The sequence below is a fragment of the Palaemon carinicauda genome, chromosome 26 (genome assembly GCF_036898095.1).
Source record: "Palaemon carinicauda isolate YSFRI2023 chromosome 26, ASM3689809v2, whole genome shotgun sequence".
Taxonomy (NCBI): Eukaryota; Metazoa; Arthropoda; class Malacostraca; order Decapoda; family Palaemonidae; genus Palaemon; species Palaemon carinicauda.
The window spans coordinates 90400641-90420640 of record NC_090750.1 but is presented as its reverse complement, the minus strand read 5'-3'; the positions used below and the strand labels follow the sequence as shown (position 1 = coordinate 90420640).

Here is a 20000-nt window from a genome sequence, read left to right as displayed (position 1 = left end):
TGAGTCTCTTGTTGATTTATTTGCTTTGAGTGTCTTGTTAATTTTTTTTATTATATTTCTCTTGTTGATTTATTTCCTCTGAGTCTCTTGTTGATTTATTTCCTCTGAGTCTCTTGCTGATTTATTTACTGCGAGTCTCTTGTTATTTTTTTTACTGTGATTCTCTTGTTAACTTATTTCCTGCGAGTCTCTTGTTAATTTATTTCCTTTGCATCTCTTGTTAATTTATTTCCTGTGAGTCTCTTGTTGATTTATTTCCTCTGAGCCTCTTGTTAATTTATTTACTATGAGTCTTTTGTTAATCTATTTACTATGTTTCTCTTGTTAATTTATTTAATACAAGTCTCTTGTTAATTTATTTCCTGTGAGTCTTTTATTAATTTATCTACTATGAGTCTCTTGTTGATTTATTTCCTCTAAGCCTCTTGTTAATTTATTTACTATGAGTCTCTTGTTAATTCATTTACTATGTTTATCTTGTTAATTTATTTAATACGAGTCTCTTGTTAATTTATTTCCTGTGAGTCTTTTGTTAATTCATTTACTATGAGTCTCTTGTTAATTTATTTCCTGTAAGTCTCTTGTTGATTTATTTGCTGTGAGTCTCTTGTTAATTTATTTCCTGTGAGATTCTTGTTGATTTATTTCCTGTGAATCTCTTGTCAATCTATTTCCTGTGATTCTCTTGTTAATTTATTTCCTTTGTGTCTCTTGTTAGTTTATTTACTAAGAGTCTCTTGTTAATTTATTTCCTTTGAGTCTATTGGTAATTTTTTTACTACGACTCTCTTTTTAATTTATTTCCTGTAAGCCTCTTGTAATTTTTTTTACTCTGAGTCTCTTGTTAATGTATTTACGTTATTTCTCTTGTTAATTTACTTACTATAAGTCTCTTGGTAATTTATTTACTTTGAGTCTCTTGTTAATTTACTTACTATTAGTCTCTTGTTAATCTATTTTCTGTGTCTCTTATTTTTTGTTATACGTTATACTCTATCCGAAATGATATTACAGCTATACAAACTAACAAGCCATTATATCAGGCTAATTAATACTTATCTCCTTTAATAATCCCTACATAAAAATCAATTGTAATATCAATGATGACATTTTGCATAGGATATTTTGTTGCAAAAAAAAAAATAATAATAATTGTTGTTATAAATATCATATGGAAGGTCTACGTAACCCAAAAAAATATTTATACAAATGGTGTAGGTGTTTCAAATTACAAAATAGTTATTTATTACAAATCATTTTTAACGAAATGTATTAAGCATACTGTCATTTTTGTTAGCAAATGTTTTTTTTTTTTCGTATTGTTGTAATGTATAACTAAATTCCTGGAACATATTCTGCGAAAAAAGATATTAAAAGTATTATACTTAGATGAAAAATTGACGTCAACAAGCTATTTACAAACATGCTTTTATTTTATATGCTACAAAACAATCTCTCTCTCTCTCTCTCTCTCTCTCTCTCTCTCTCTCTCTCTCTCTCTCTCTCTCTCTCTCTCTCTACCCATGTAGACCTATACGTTTATGTCGACTGGAGAAAGTTTTTTTCTAAACAAGGCTTGTATAAATTTGGGTTTTATTTCATTATGGAAAGTGATATAACTAAAGACATATAACAGACAGGACGATGAATAATTCATTGGGATTGAGAACGACGTAAATTCATACATAAAAGCTATACATAAAAGCTATGCATAAAAGTTATACATAAAAGTTATACATAACTCCATCTTCGCACGGCCATAAACTAAAGGAATTGGTCTAGTCAGCTTTTGCCTCAGATCACGAATCGAAGGGGTAGTAGGTTGGCCAGGGCACCAGCCATCCGTTGAGATACTACCACTAGAGAGTTATGGGGTCTTTTGACTGGCAAGGCAGTACTATATTAGATCCTTCTCTCTGGTTACGGTTTATTTTCCCATTGCCTACTCACTCACACACCGAATAGTCTGGTCTATTCCTTACATATTCTACTCTGTCCTCATACACATGACAACACTGAGAATACCAAACAATTCTTCTTCACCCAAAGGGTTAATTACTGCACTGTAATTGTTCAGTGGCCACTTTCTTCTTGGTAAGGGTAGAAGAGGCTCTTTAGCTATAGTAAGCAGCTCTTCTAGGAGAAGGACACTCCAAAATCAAACCACTGTTCTCTAATCTTGGGTAGTGCCATAGCCTCTGTACCATGGTCTTCCACCGTCTTGGGTTAGAGTTCTCTTGCCTGAGGGTACACTCAGGCACACTGTTTTATCTTATATCTTATTTCTCTTCCTCTTGTTTTGTTAAACTTTTTATAGCTTATAAAGTGATATTTATTCTAATATTGTTGCTCTTCTTAAAAAAAATTTATTTTTCCTTGTTTCCTTTCCTCACTGAGCTTCTTTCCTTCCCTGTTGGAGCCCCCGGGCTTATAGCATCCTGCCTTTCCAACTAGGGTTGTAGCTTAGCAAGTAATAATAATAATAATAATAATAATAATAATAATAATAATAATAATAATAATAATAATAATAATAATAATAGAAAGATCATGAATGGAGGAAGTTTTGCAAGGGCGGTTGATATCCTAAAGGTCTTTATAAAGAATGTGATTTTAGAGGAGGATTTTAGGATCCTTGATAGAGTTAATGGATTGTTTCCATAGGGATTTATAGCCCATATAAGTCTCCATAGACCTCGCGCGATTAACCGCTTCAAAATCGTTGGCGCTGCGATCGCTGTTTTGTGACGTCAGGGAAACGAATGTTAGATGCTGCCTAACTGGAGGTATTATTATTATTATTATTATTATTATTATTATTATTATTATTATTATTATTATTATTATTATTTTATTTTATTATTATTATTATTATTTTATTTTATTATTATCATTACTATCATTATTATTATTGTTATTATTATTTCTTTTATTATTATTATTATTATTATTATTATTATTATTATTATTATCATTATTATTATTATTATCATTATTTTTTTTTCTTTTATTATTATTATTATCATTATTATTATTATTATTATTATTATTACTGCTACTCTCCAAGCTATAATAATAATAATAATAATAATAATAATAATAATAACAATAAATTATTATTATTATTATTATTATTATTATGAATTTGTCATAGACTGGCTAGTAATAATAATAATAATAATAATGATAATAATAATAATAATAATAATAATAATAATAATAATAATAATAATAATAATAATAATAATAATAATGACAAACATCACTAAACGTGCCTTTCTAAAACCGAATTAATACTTCCCACTCTCTTTCAATTACGGCCACTCATAATCTAGTTCCCAAACTGAAATTTGTATTTTCCGCCTCGCCGTTTTATATTTTCTAACGGCGGAATGAAAATAATGTTGTAATTCAATATCACAGAAGAAAATATCATTTTTCAGTCGACGTGGCGTTGGACGGGAATTAGTTTAAATTTCCATTTTTACTTGAGAGCAGTATAATAACAGGAGTTTTTATGCTGTCACATTTTACCTAGTCATTAGCTTGCAGTATTGTCCCCCCTTTTTAATATGGCTTTGTTATTTTCTTCTTTATAGAAAATGGAAAACATTTTGCATTTTTGTATTTGATCAGTTTCTACGAAGTGGGACTTGAGGCTTAACTCATTTTGGTTGTTGTTGTTTCGTTGTTAGTGTTGTTGTTGTTGTTTCGTTGTTATTGTTGTTGTTATTTTTTTTGCTTACACTTCCTTTTTATTATCTTCTTCTAAGAAATTCTTATAACAATTCATGACCAAAATACGTAAAAATAATCAGAATTATTAACCCACTTTTAATTGCTTTATTTCTTCTTCTAAGAATTTATTATAACAATTCATGACCAACATAAGTAAAAATAATCAGAATTATTAACCCATTTTTAAATGCTTTATTTCTTCGTCTAAGAAATTTTCATAACAATTCATGACCAACAAGGGAAAAGATAATAAGAATCATTAACCAAATTTCAATTGCTTTTTTCATCTTCTTCTAAGAAATTCGTACAACAATTCATAACTAAGAATGGCAAAAATAATAGCAATTTTTAACCCATTTTTAATTGCTTTATTTCTTTTTCTAAGAATTTTTTATAACAATTCATGAGCAACATGAATTATTAACCCACTTTTATTATTTTATTTCTTCGTTTAAGAATGTTTTTCATAACAATTCATGACCAATATAGATAAAAATAATCAGATTTATCAACCCATTTTTAATTACTTTATTTCTTCTTCTAAGAATTTTTTTCATAACGTTTCATGACCAAATAGGTAAAAATAATCAGCATTATTAACCCATTTTGAATTGCTTTATTTATTCTTCTGAGAATTTTTCATTATAATTCATGACCAAATAGGTAAAAATAATCAGAATTATTAACCCACTTTTAATTACTTTATTTCTTTTTCTAAGAATTTTTTTCATAACAATTCATGACCAACATTGGTAAAAATAGTCAGAATTATTAACCCACTTTTAATTACTTTATTTCTTCTACTAAGAATTTCTTATAACATTTTATAATCAACATAGGTAAAAATAATCAGAATTAATAACCCACTTTTAATTACTTTATTTCTTCTTCTAAGTTTTTTCATTACAATTCATAACCATCATAGGTAAAAATAATCAGAATTATTAACCCACTTTTAATTACTTTATTTCTTGTTTTAAGAATTCTTTTATAACAATTCATAACCATCATAGGTAAAAATAATAGCAATTATTAACCCACTTAAAATTACTCTATTTCTTCTAAGGATTTTTTATAACAAATCATAACCAAGAAAGGCAAAAATAATTAGAATCATCAACCAACTTACACATACTTTCTTTCTTTCATCTTCTTCTTGTTCTTCTTCTTCTTCTTCTCCTCCTTCTTCTTCTTCTCCTTCTTCTCCTTCTTCTTCTTATTCTTCTTATTCTTTTTCTTCTCCTTCTTCTCCTCCTCCTTCTCCTTCTTCTTCTTTTTCCTCTTCTTCTTCTTCTTCTCCTTCTTCTTCTTCTTCTTCTTCTTCTTCTAAGAATTTCTTATGGCAATTCATGACCAGAATTATCAACCCAAATCGACGTAGTTTATACAGTTGTAGGGACCCCCTTCGACGCATGAGTGATTCAGGAGTGTATAATGTACATTTAATTACATCCTTTTGTTTTGCCTAATGATATTCAGGTAGACCATTCTCCCCTCAAAGATCTCCAGCTCTTTGAAATAGCGAAGGAAACCGTCAGAAAGATCAATGAACCAGAGATAAAATAGAGGTAACTAAGGGTTAAAATACGGGATAAAATACTAGTAAAATATAGAGATAAAATATATGTAAAGTATTATGTAAAATACAGTGGTAAATAGAGTAAAATGAAGGTAAAATATAGAGATAAAATATATGTAAAGTCTTATGTAAAATACAGTGGTAAATAGAATAAAATAAAGGAAAAATACAGAGATGAAATATATGTAAAGTATAAAGTTAAATACAATGGTAAATAGAGGTACAAATATAGGTAAAATACGAGTTGAAATAGTGAAAAATAAAGTAAAATACGAGGTCAATAGAAATAAAATAGAGAGCTAAGATACATGCTAGAATAGAAGTAAAATAGATTTAAAATAAAGGTAAAATACAGAGGTAAAATACATAGACAAAATACGAGCTAAAATAGAAGGTAAAATAAACTGTAAAATAGAGGTAGAATACAAAGATAAAATACGAGCTAAGATAAATGTAAAATAGAGGTAAAATACAGATGTAAAATATAGGTAAAATGCGAACTAAAACACAGGTAAAATAGAAGTAAAATACAGATGTAAAATATAGGTAAAATACGAGCTAAAATAAATGTAAAATAGAGGTAAAGTACAAATGTAAAATATAGGTAAAATACGAACTAAAATACAGGTAAAATAGAGGTAAAATACATATGTAAAATATAGGTAAAGTACGAACTAAAATACAGGTAAAATAGAGGTAAAATACAAATGTAAAATATAGGTAAAATACGAACTAAAATAAATGTAAAATAGAGTTAAAATACAGATGTAAAATATAGGTAAAATACGAACTAAAATACAGGTAAAATAGAGGTAAAATACATATGTAAAATAGAGTTAAAATAGATGTAAAATAGGGGTAAAATACGAACTAAAATACAGGTAAAACAGTGGTAAAATACAGAGGCAAAATAAATTTCAGAGCTTACAATACCTCCAATAGCAAAATTAGAGTCACATACTCGCTACCCTTCCTACGTTAAATCATTTGCTAATTAAAACAAGTAATGAACTCAATTGTACTTTGTAAGGTCGAGGACAAGCCTCGGTTACAAAAACAGTATTTTCGGTCTTCATTATTTAGATAGACGAGCTATTTATAGATTCGCCAATGCTCAAATGATTGTTGGGAATAAGGAAAGAGGAATGTAAAGATAAGATGAAAGATAGATGAGGATTAGGATATAAAAGGTTAAGTTTTATTTGTTTTCATAGGTAATTGAGTATTTGTATGTTAGTTTTAGAATTTTTGCATACTGTATATGTATAATCAGTTTATGCATTTATATGCACTTGTATACAGCATATATGTATGTGTATATATATATATATATATATATATATATATATATATATATATATATATATATATATATATATAAATATATGTATATGTATATATACATACACACACACACACACACACACACACACACACACACACACACATATATATATATATATATATATATATATATATATATATATATATATATATATATATATATATATATATTCATATATATGTTTATGTACAGATACATACATACATACATACATAGATATGCATAAATGTATATATGAATGTAAATGCATATATATCTTAACATCTGTATGATATATATATATATATATATATATATATATATATATATATATATATATATATATATATATATATATATACATATATACACACACACAAACACACACACACTCAATGAAAATGACATAGTTCAACGGGACCTTTAGTGAATAGTGCTCCCATGCATCCGATATATTCATTTCCATTTGAAGTCATGAAGTGCCATAAAGCAGAGTGATTCGTATTCCATCCCCCAAAATATGACTTACATCGCCAATGCCCATCACAGCTGACATCTCAAACGGTAGAGGAAAAACGTATTTCATCTGATACGCTTTGAGATACAACTTCAGTGGATTGAAAAGCGTATATTTGGTCCAATATCTTATGAAAATGAGGCCAATTATGATTTCTAAATAGTGTTTAGGTTATTTTTTATGTTTTTTTTATGTTAACTAGATTTCAAATGATGGGGAAAGATAGAAATAGGGGTTGAGAAAAAGCTTTTTTTTTGCATAAAAAAAGGAAAACAGAAAAATTTTAAATTTAAAATTCAGTGGATTGAAAAACGAATATTTGGTCGAATATCTTATGAAAAGGAGGCCAATTATGATTTCTAAATAGTGTTTAGGTTATTTTTTATGCTTTTTTTTATGTTAACTAGGTTTCAAATGATGGGGAAAGATAGAAATAGGTGTTGAGAAAAAGAGTTTTTTTTTTCATTAAAAAAAGAAAATAGAAAAATTTTAAATTTTAAATTCAGTGGATTGAAAAACGAATATTTGGTCGAATATTTTATGAAAATGAGTTTAATTTTGATTTAAAAATAGTGTGTAGGTTGTTATATTTTAGGTTTTTTTTATGTTAATTCGATATTGAATTATGGGGAAAGGTGGAAATATATGTAGAAAAAATAAGTTGTTTTTTTTATTAAAAAAAACAGAAGTTGAAAATTTTAACCTCAGTGAATTGAAAAGCGAATATTTTGTCAAATATTTTATGAAATTGAGTATAATTATGATTTCAAAATTGTGTGTAGGTTGTTATATTTAGTTCTTTATGTTAATTGGAAATCAAATTATTCAAATAGTTACAAATGGGTGTAAAATCAAGTAGAATAATTAAAATATTTTTTAGTTTATTCTTACTCTCATAAGAAGAGTAAAATTTATGTTTTTTGCCCAAAAAATAAGCCTTTTCAAAGAGCTTGATGAAGATTGGTCTTGGGCACTGATCATATGTATAAATAGTCAGTCTCTAGGGCATTGTCCTGCTAGCTATGGAAATGTCACTACTCCTTGCCTCTGCTATCATGAGCGACCTTTTAAAAGTGTAAAGGTGACTCATGAATGGTAGAGGCAAGGGACAGTGACATTACACCAACAGGGCAATGCCACAGAGACTGAATGGTAGAGGCCAGGGACAGTGACATTACACCAACAGGGCAATGCCACAGAGACTGAATGGTAGAGGCAAGGGACAGTGACATTACACCAGCAGGGCAATGCCACAGAGACTGAATGGTAGAGGCAAGGGACAGTGACATTACTCCAGCAGGGCAATGCCACAGAGACTGAATGGTAGAGGCAAGGGACAGTGACTTTACCCCAACAGGGCAATGCCACAGAGACTGAATGGCAGAGGCAAGAGACAGTGACTTTACCCAAAAGGGCAATGCCACAGAGACTGAATGGTAGAGGCCAGGGACATTGACTTTACCCCAACAGGGCAATGCCACAGAGACTGAATGGTAGAGGCAAGGGACAGTGACATTACACCAACAGGGCAATGCCACAGAGACTGAATGGTAGAGGCAAGGGACAGTGACTTTACCCCAACAGGGCAATGCCACAGAGACTGAATGGTAGAGGCAAGGGACAGTGACTTTACCCCAACAGGGCAATGCCACAGAGACTGAATGGTAGAGGCAAGGGACTTTGACTTTACCCCAACAGGGCAATGCCACAGAGACTGAATGGTAGAAGCAAGGGACAGTGACATTACACCAACAGGGCAATGCCACAGAGACTGAATGGTAGAGGCAAGGGACAGTGCCTTTACCCCAGCAGGGCAATGCCACAGACTGAATGGTAGAGGCAAGGGACACTGACATTACTCCAGTAGGGCAATGCCACAGACTGAATGGTAGAGGCAGGGGACAGTGACTTTACCCCAGCAGGGCAATGCCACAGAGACTGAATGGTAGAGGCCGGGGACAGTGACATTACCCCAGCAGGGCAATGCCACAGAGACTGAATGGTAGAGGCCAGGGACAGTGACTTTACCCCAGCAGGGCAATGCCACAGAGACTGAATGGTAGAGGCCAGGGACAGTGACATTACCCCAGCAGGGCAATGCCACAGAGACTGAATGGTAGAGGCCAGGGACAGTGCCTTTACCCCAGCAGGGCAATGCCACAGAGACTGAATGGTAGAGGCCAGGGACAGTGCCTTTACCCCAGCAGGGCAATGCCAAAGAGATTGAATGGTAGAGGCCAGGGACAGTGCCTTTACCCCAGCAGGGCAATGCCACAGAGACTGAATGGTAGAGGCCAGGGACAGTGCCTTTACCCCAGCAGGGCAATGCCACAGAGACTGAATGGTAGAGGCCAGGGACAGTGACTTTACCCCAGCAGGGCAATGCTACAGAGACTGAATGGTAGAGGCCATAGACAGTGACATTAACCCAGCAGGGCAATGCCACAGAGACTGAATGGTAGAGGCCGGGGACAGTGACATTACCCCAGCAGGGCAATGCCACAGAGACTGAATGGCTGAGGCCGGGGACAGTGACTTTACCCCAGCAGGGCAATGCCACAGAGACTGAATGGTAGAGGCCGGGGACAGTGACTTTACCCCAACAGGGCAATGCCACAGAGACTGAATGGTAGAGGCCGGGGACAGTGACATTACCCCAGCAGGGCAATGCCACAGAGACTGAATGGTAGAGGCCGGGGACAGTGACATTACCCCAGCAGGGCAATGCCACAGAGACTGAATGGTAGAGGCCAGGGACAGTGACTTTACCCCAGCAGGGCAATGCCACAGAGACTGAATGGTAGAGGCCGGGGACAGTGACTTTACCCCAACAGGGCAATGCCACAGAGACTGAATGGTAGAGGCCGGGGACAGTGACATTACCCCAGCAGGGCAATGCCACAGAGACTGAATGGTAGAGGCCGGGGACAGTGACATTACCCCAGCAGGGCAATGCCACAGAGACTGAATGGTAGAGGCCGGGGACAGTGACTTTACTCCAGCAGGGCAATGCCACAGAGACTGAATGGTAGAGGCCAGGGACAGTGACATTACCCCAGCAGGGCAATGCCACAGAGACTGAATGGTAGAGGCCGGGGACAGTGACTTTACTCCAGCAGGGCAATGCCACAGAGACTGAATGGTAGAGGCAAGGGACAGTGACATTACCCCAGCAGGGCAATGCCACAGAGACTGAATGGTAGAGGCAAGGGACAGTGACTTTACCCCAGCAGGGCAATGCCACAGAGACTGAATGGTAGAGGCCAGGGACAGTGCCTTTACCCCAGCAGGGCAATGCCACAGAGACTGAATGGTAGAGGCCAGGGACAGTGACATTACCCTAGCAGGGCAATGCCACATAGACTGAATGGTAGAGGCCAGAGACAGTGACATTACCCCAGCGGGGCAATGCCACAGAGACTGAATGGTAGAGGCAAGGGGCAGTGACTTTACCCCAGCAGGGCAATGCCACAGAGACTGAATGGTAGAGGCCAGAGACAGTGACATTAACCCAGCAGGGCAATGCCACAGAGACTGAATGGTAGAGGCCAGGGACAGTGACTTTACCCCAGCAGGGTAATGCTACAGAGACTGAATGGTAGAGGCCAGAGACAGTGACATTAACCCAGCAGGGCAATGCCACAGAGACTGAATGGTAGAGGCCAGGGACAGTGACTTTACCCCAGCAGGGCAATGCCACAGAGACTGAATGGTAGAGGCCAGGGACAGTGACATTAACCCAGCAGGGCAATGCCACAGAGACTGAATGGTAGAGGCCAGGGACAGTGACATTACCCCAGCAGGTCAATGCCAGAGAGACTGAATGGTAGAGGCAAGGGACAGTGACATTACCCCAGCAGGGCAAAGCCACAGAGACTGAATGGCTGAGGCAAGGGACAGTGACTTTACCCCAGCAGGGCAATGCCACAGAGACTGAATGGCAGAGGCAAGGGACAGTGACATTACCCCAGCAGGGCAATGCCACAGAGGCTGAATGGCAGAGGCAAGGGACATTGACTTTACCCCAACAGGGCAATGCCACAGAGACTGACTATAAATACTTATGATCAACGACCAAGACCCCTCTCTATCCATGCTAGGACCAGGGAGGGCCAGGCAATGGCTGCTGATGACTAAGCAGGTGAACTTACAGGTCCCATGTTTACTTATGATCAAAGACCAAGACCTCTCTCCATCCAAGCTAGGACCATGGACGGCCAGGCAATTGCTGCTGATGACTCAGCAGGTGAACTTATAGGTTCCTTTGAATCTACCATCCTTAGCTCACAAGGATGGTAAGGTTGCAACGACCAAAGAAACTATCAAGTTTGAGCGTGGCTCGGACCAGAGTCCGGCAGACTGATAGGCCTGGACGCTTCTGTACCAACCGTGTGTCACATGATCGTACATAATTCATTTTGTGTATATATTATGCTTGTACCTTCGCTCTTCCCTCGCACTAAATTGAACCAAATTAAACATGTCTACTTTTTTCCTCTGTAACAGTGTCTGTTTTTCAAACATGAAATTTCCTGTTGCTTTGAGCTTTTGTATATAAAGGAGAGTGTTCTATAATAAATTCACTCAGTTGCTTTCAACCTGCCTTTGAGTCACAACCTTCTCTCGGCTCGTCACACTTCCAATGGGCTACCTTTAAACCTTCATACCTCAAATAATACATAAATGTCAAATCATAGAGCATTTTATGAAGGAATTTATTTATTTTCCCATTGAAGAAAATAACGAGAAGAGTTACAAATAACCAACAAATTGCCAGCCGTTGTAACTGGGTTCATATCCAATAGGAAATAAAAAAGGATAAAGAAAATGAAGTAATTCGTAGGTATTGTTAATCTACGCTGTTGGTTTTAAAACAATTCCCTCTCTTTTGTTCACACTTTTTTTCCAACAGAATTTCCAAATAAAAAAAAAGGATTGGATATATTTCCAAGCTGGAGACGGGAGAGCGGTGGTTAAATACATTTTTAAACAGGAAACATATTGAATTCTTATGATTTAGATGAAAACAGAGGAGAAGCATATTTTGAACTGGGTAACATATGAAAATATTTATTTGAAAAAAAATGTATTTATAAATTCACTCAAAGGCAGAAATGCTTTTTTGAAAAGAGAACAGAAATTGAGTATCTGTAACAGGAAACAAATTTATTTTTGGTTTAGGACAGATCCAAAAAAAAAAACTTTCATTGAATAAAACAATGTTCATCCAGTCATGAAATTGATCTTTGAAATATATGTATATGTATATATGTATATATATATATATATATATATATATATATATATATATATATATATATATATATATATATATATATATATACATATATATGTGTGTGTGTGTGTGTACATATATATATATATATATATATATATATATATATATATATATATATATATATATATATATACATATATATATATATATATATATATATATATATATATATATATATATGTACATATATATTTAGGTGTTATTATTATCATCAAAATCAGATGAATTACCACTTCATTGAGAAAGCTGTTATATATATATATATATATATATATATATATATATATATATATATATATATATATATATATATATATATATATGTATATATATATATATATATACATATACAGTATATATATATATATATATATATATATATATATATATATATATATATATATATATATACATATATATGTGTATACATATATATACATATATATATATATATATATATATATATATATATATATATATATATATATATATATATATATATATATATACAACAACAACAAAGGCAGCCGCATTTAGCCCACTGCAGGACAAATGCCTCAGAAATGTCTTTATTCATGTCTGGGGTTTGGCCAGTTTTCATCACCACGCTGGCCAACTACTGATTGGTCATAATCTTAATAATGAGCCGGACTGGGGTTCGAATCCCGCTCAAACTCACTAGTTTCTTTAGTGTCTGCAACCGCATCAGCCTTGTAAACTAAGGACGCGGAGTTTGGGGAAACCTATAGAGCTACCTGCTGAGTCATCAGCACCCATTGCCTGGTCTCCCTTGGTCTTAGCTTGGGTGGAGAAGGGTCTAGAAGGTCAGTCTCTAGGGCATTGTCCTGCTAGTTAAGGCATTGTCACTGTCCCTCGCCTCTGCCAATCCCGAGTGGCTTTTAAACCTTGAACTTACGATCGCATCTACTCTATCTGAGATTCACCTTAGAAAAAAAAAAAACCGTAATTTTATTCGGAAATTCTCCGTAAAATTATACAGTTCTCAAAGATATTTCAGTAAAATACAGGCGACCGTAATTTTGCCTTACTTTGTTATTATCTTTAACGGGTTGGTGACCGTAATATCATTATTTTACGTCAATATATCCGTTTTTAAAACGGTAAAAAAAAAAACTGGAATACAGGTTGCCAGACATTTACCGTTTTTTAATGCAAATTTTTAAGTGTTGGAGCCGTCTAAATTATTGGATTCAACAGAACGTATTGGAAATTATCTCTCTCTCTCTCTCTCTCTCTCTCTCTCTCTCTCTCTCTCTCTCTCTCTCTCTCTCTCTCTCTCTCTCTCTCTCGTATTCCTTGCTTAATGTCTTCCTTTCCATCTTTTTCTCGTATCTCTTTCTTATTATATGTTTTCCATCCAAGTCTCTCTCTCTCTCTCTCTCTCTCTCTCTCTCTCTCTCTCTCTCTCCTCTAGATTATTTCTAATTCATACACAACCCCACACAAACGCATCTTGCTTCATCTCCCATTAATTGTGTACAAAGATTTCACCGTGAAAGCGAAGACTCCCGGTATTTTCCCCCATTTTCTCGAGTGACTGCACATCGCCGCTAAAGTTTTTCAACCGTGATGACGGAGTTTCATATTCTCTTCCACTTCAGATCGGATCCTCTTCGCTGTACAGTAAACAGGATCAAAGACTTTAAGGGGGCTGGGACAAGATCCACTATTTCGACATGCGATATTCTAAGCCGAGTTTTGCTTTTGCTTTTATGATAAAGGGAATATTCTGCCATGAACTTGGGATGTGTATCTGATAATATTAAAAGGGTACGGGGCTCCCACGCTATTTCTGCGTGATGTAAGCGATCCTCATTTTAGCATTTTTATTTACTGCGTCTATGCGAAGAACTAGCAGTGATTTTAACATTCTGGAAGCGTTATAAACGTTATACAGGCTGATATGAGTCTTTTTATAGTTTATATATGACATCTGTTTTTGACGTTAATAGTTTATATAGGACATATCTCTTCTGACGTTGTTACTGTTTTTAGAATGATTTATTGTTAATTTATTCTCATCATTTATTTATTTCCTTATTTCATTTCCTCACTGGGCTATTTTTCCCTATTGGAGCCCTTGGGCTTATAGCATCTTGCTTTTTCAACTAGGGTTGTAGCTTGGCTAGTAATAATAATATTAATAATAATAATAATAATAATAATAATAATAATAATAATAATGTAGTTTATTTATTTCCATATTTTATTTCCTCACTGGGCTATTTTTCCCTATTGGAGCCCTTGGGCTTATAGCATCTTGCTTTTCTAACTAGGGTTGTAGCTTGGCTAGTAATAATAATATTAATAATAATACAGTATGCAGTAAGTGCATGAGAGATTTTATGAAATTGAGAATGAATATTGCAATACTTCAATGGATGAAAATAGATCTACAGGAGCAATTGCAATAAATGTCTGAAATACCCTTTTTAAAGATTATTAATTACTTATGACATAATTGTCTATGGACATGAGTTCAGTCTTACCCATAGTGATATAAGTATCGATTTAACTTCAGATATTCATGAAGCCTTTATTATAAGTTTTTATATCTAATAATTTTATTAATATTATTATTATTATTTAATTATTTTATTATGATTATTATTATTATTATTATTATTATTATTATTATTATTATTATTATTATTTCATTATTTTTTGTTAATTACAATCTACAAAGACTGGTGATATGTAATGTGGGGTTCGGAGTATATACATCCAGATTATTATTATTATTATTATTATTATTATTATTATTATTATTATTATTATTATTATTATTATTATTATTCAACTTCTATAACACACAAGCCAGGCCACGTATAGCAAAATTTTACAAGCGAAGGACCGTAATAGATAAAAAAACAAAAAAAAAAAACAAATGAAGAAGTAGAGAATAAATAAGGAAGGAGAAAAGATAAGCAAATATTCCAGCGATTGAACTGCGAGACTGGAAAGACCATTCCATAATTCTGAAACAGCTGGAGCGAAACTTGGAAAGGACTCGCGAGAAACAAAATATGAAATTGAGTACATTATGTTTTGTCTAATACTACGCGATATTGTATAGTCATTCTTACTTCGAGCGTGAAGGCTGTTCGACAGACGAGTGTTTGAAGTGATGTTCGAACGTTTGGTTGTTGAACACGTTCGTCGAACGGCTCGAAGAAAGTCTGTTCTCGCCCGACTCATGTGGGCGGGGCTTCATTGTCAACAAACCTCATGCATTTGCGGCTGACTCAGCCTCTTCGAACCGTTTGGCAAGCGAGTTCGACGAACCGTTTGGCAAGCGAGTTCGACAACCGGGTTCGACGAACCGTTTGGCAAGCGAGTTCGACAACCGGGTTCGACGAGCCGTTTGGCAAGCGAGTTCGACAACCGGGTTCGACGAGCCGTTTGGCAAGCGAGTTTGACAACCGGGTTCGACGAACCGTTTGGCAAGCGAGTTCGACAACCGGGTTCGACGAGCCATTTGGCAAGCGAGTTCGACAACCGGGTTCGACGAACCGTTTGGCAAGCGAGTTCTACAACCGGGTTCGACGAACCGTTTGGCAAGCAAGTTCGACAACCAACCGAGTTAGTGAACCGTTTGGCAAGCAAGTTCGACAACCGGGATCCACGAACCGTTTGGCAAGCGACTTCGAGAACCAGGTTCGACGAACCGTTTGACAAGCAAGTTCGACAACCGGGTTCGACGAACAGTTTGACCGTGTAAATCCTGCTTAAAAATATAGAATATAGAAACTATAGAAACTATAAATATAGAAACTATAGAAACTATAAATATAGAAACTATAGAAACTATAAATACAGAAACTATGAATATAGAAACTATAGAAACTATGAATATAGAAACTATAGAAACTATAAATATAGAAACTATAGAAACTATATATATAGAAACTATAAATATAGAAACTATAGAAACTATAAATATAGAAACTATAACTGAATGCAAATGACTGATAATCTTAACATCTGTTTTAATATGGATTCCTGAGTGGAATAATCAGCTCCTGGCTAGTACAGCGGTAAAGTGTTCGCTTAGCATTCGCATGGCAGCAGATCGATCCCAGCCCTGGACCGTGAGTTTAAGCTGTTTACTGGGGAGGCCCCTGCTGTGCTTGGGCAACAGAGTGCGGGAGTTGGGGCTTGCCCGGCTGACATTCTAGTGAGCATCTATTCCGATGAAACTGGAACCGAAACCAGGCACCTTTACCTTTACAAGAGAATGAACTTATCTGAAGGATTGTGGTGGTTACTAGAAATGTCCCGCTCAAGCTCGATAGTTTCTTGTAGTAACTGCAACCTCGCCATCCTTGTTGACTATCGTTGCGTGTTTGGGGGAGCCTATAGGTCTACCTGCTGAGTCATCAGTAGCCATTGCCTGGCCCTCCCCTGCCCTACCTTGGGTGGATATATGGTCAGTCTCTAGGACATTGTCTCGCTAGCTAGGGCATTGTCACTGTTCCATGCCTCTGCCATTCATGAGCAACCTTTAAAACTTAAATCTAAACTTATTATCATATTGACTTCTAAAACATATAGAAAACGAGGATATTGTTTGCAAGGCTTCTTAAATTCAGTCAACTATTTAGTAAAGGTAAAAATCCAATATTTTGCTTAGTTTTCAGTGAAAATTTATTAATTTATTTTTTCTGGAGCACTTATTGTTTTCATTACTGGTACTGCGTATGATTGTTGTAATTTTTCCAATTGATTTGTTTGTTTTTTGAAGGATTTTAAAGGTCACTCGTGAATGGCATAGGCAAGGAATATTATTATTATTATTATTATTATTATTATCAGCCAAGCTACAACCCTAGTTGGAAAAGCAAGATGCTATGAGCCCAAGAGCTCCAACAGGGAAAAATAGCCCAGTGAGGAAAGGAAATAAGGAATTAATAAATGATGAGATTAAATTAACAATATACCATGGACATTATTAGCACAAGGGCTCCAACAGGGAAAAATAGCCCAGTGAGAAAAGGAAATAAGGAAACAAATAAACAATAAACAATTGAAATAAAATCTTTTAACAACAGTAACATTATTCAAGGTAAATGACCTTAGGTTGACCTTTCTTTTAAACAGGGCAAAGCGAACGTTTGGTCCAAACATATAGGCAAACGTCTTCAGACAAATCTCGAGGCCAAATCAAACAGATGCAGGAAGTTGCCCCATCTGGATTTCAATCTGGTCAAAGATGGGAAAGTTCTTAACATATTTTCCTTTACACTCAGCTCTCTCCCTCTCTCTCTCTCTCTCTCTCTCTCTCTCCTCTCTCTCTCTCTCTCTCTCTCTCTCTCTCAGCCAACTCCTCATTCCTTTGTGGAATGTCATTTTCCATGGCGTCTTGACTCTATAGCGAGACGAAGGCAAGTTAACTAAAGAACTTTCTCCGCTGGACTTGGAATTGACTAGAGCAAGAGAGAGAGAGAGAGAGAGAGAGAGAGAGAGAGAGAGAGAGAGAGAGACTTGTACCAACTGAACTAGAATTGGAAAGAAAAAACTAATATGATTGAGAGAGAGAGAGAGAGAGAGAGAGAGAGAGAGAGAGAGAGAGAGAGAGAGACTTGTGCCAACTGAATTAGAATTGGAAAGAAAAAACTAATATGATTGAGAGAGAGAGAGAGAGAGAGAGAGAGAGAGAGAGAGAGAGAGAGAGAGAGAGAGAGAGAGAGAGAGAGAGATGTGCCAACTGAATTAGAATTGGAAAGAAAAAACTAATATGATTGAGAGAGAGAGAGAGAGAGAGAGAGAGAGAGAGAGAGAGATAGAGAGAGAGAGAGAGAGAGAGAGAGAGAGAGAGAGATGTTCTATGAATTACAATTGGAAAGAAAAAACTAATATGACTGAGAGAGAGAGAGAGAGAGAGAGAGAGAGAGAGAGAGAGAGAGAGAGAGAGAGAGAGAGAGAGAGAGAGGGAGAGATGTGCCACCTGAATTACAGTTAGAAAGAAAAAGCTAATATGATTAACAGAGAGAGAGAGAGAGAGAGAGAGGAGAGAGAGAGAGGAGAGAGAGAGAGAGAGAGAGAGAGAGAGAGAGAGAGAGTAATGTGTTTCTGTGAATTAGGAATAGAAAGAAAACACATAACACGAGAGGAGAGAGAGAGAGAGAGAGAGAGAGAGAGAGAGAGAGAGAGAGAGAGAGAGAGAGAGATGCTGAGGCTAGAGGAATATTCACCTAATGTTTGGTTCCAGAAAATATTTTCATTTCTCCGTATCATAGAATACAAGAGGTATGAATGAATGAAAGTGGACTGAACTGTCCCTTTGGAATGTATATGTTCTACTAAAAAAATATCTATTGAATTTTCGTCATGCTTTTGTTTTTATTATATATTCAACATTGAACAAGACTTACCAATATTTTGTTTCAGTTACTCCTGTCAGGTAATTTTGATTAGATCTTGAAGGTTTAAAGGTCGCTCATGAATGGCAGAGGCAAGGGACAGTGACAATGATCTAGCAGGACAATGCTATAAAGACTGACAATACATACATATGATCCGCGCCCAAACCCACCTCCACCTAAGCTAGGACCAGAGATAGCCAGGCAATGGCTGCTGTTGACTCAGCAGGTAGACCTCTAAGCTCCCCCGAACCCGACACCAAACCTAGCTCACAAGGATAGTTAGGTTGGAGGCACTACAAAAATCTGTCAAACTTGAGCTGGTTTCGAACCTCAGTCCAGCAAATTGCTAGACTGGGACGTATCCAATTGGGCACTGTATCACCACGGGACAAGATTTGTATGAATTCTCTTTATAATTTTCAAAACACTCTCATTCAAGGATAAAAACAATCAATTTAACATGAAACAAGACACACACATGGTTGAGTGGTAAGTCAATGTCATACAAGTATCCTAGACCAGGGTTCGAAACTCGGCCGGTCAGATGGTGAAGATGGGTTGATTTCAATTCTAAGTACAAGATACCTAAATTCGACACGTATAAGTACAGAAGAATTGTCATTGACTTTTATCTTTCTTCGTGGCCAAGTGGCTTAGTCACTGTGTATACAAGCTTGCCGACCAGGGTTCGATTCCCGGCCGGACCCAAGCTCTTGTCTTTGTGTGATTTCGCCTGGGGCTCTGATCCCGAGGTCGTTAAGAGAATCCAGACATTAATGTATCAAAAATATATATGGCTTATTTGAATATATAAAACACGTCTAAATGTGCAAAATATATCATTAATTGAATGCCAAGTAACAAACTACCAATTAGCTACGATGGTGAAGATGGGTTGATTTCAATTCTAAGTACTAAATACCTGAATTCGACAGGTATAAGTACAGAAGAATTGTCATTGACTTTTATCTTTCTTCGTGGCCAAGTGGCTTAGTTACTGTGTATACAAGCTTGCCGACCAGGGTTCGATTCCCGGCCGGACCCAAGCTCTTGTCTTTGTGTGATTTCGCCTGGGGCTCTGATCTCGAGGTCGTTAAGAGAATCCAGACATTAATGTATCAAAAATATATATGGCTTATTTGAATATATAAAACACG

General features: G+C 35.4%; 1 pseudogene; it reads left to right on the top strand.

Moving 5' to 3' along the window:
- Nucleotides 1-20000, top strand: part of LOC137620274 (glutamate receptor ionotropic, kainate 2-like) — a 230322-nt pseudogene that overhangs the window by 157436 nt on the left and 52886 nt on the right.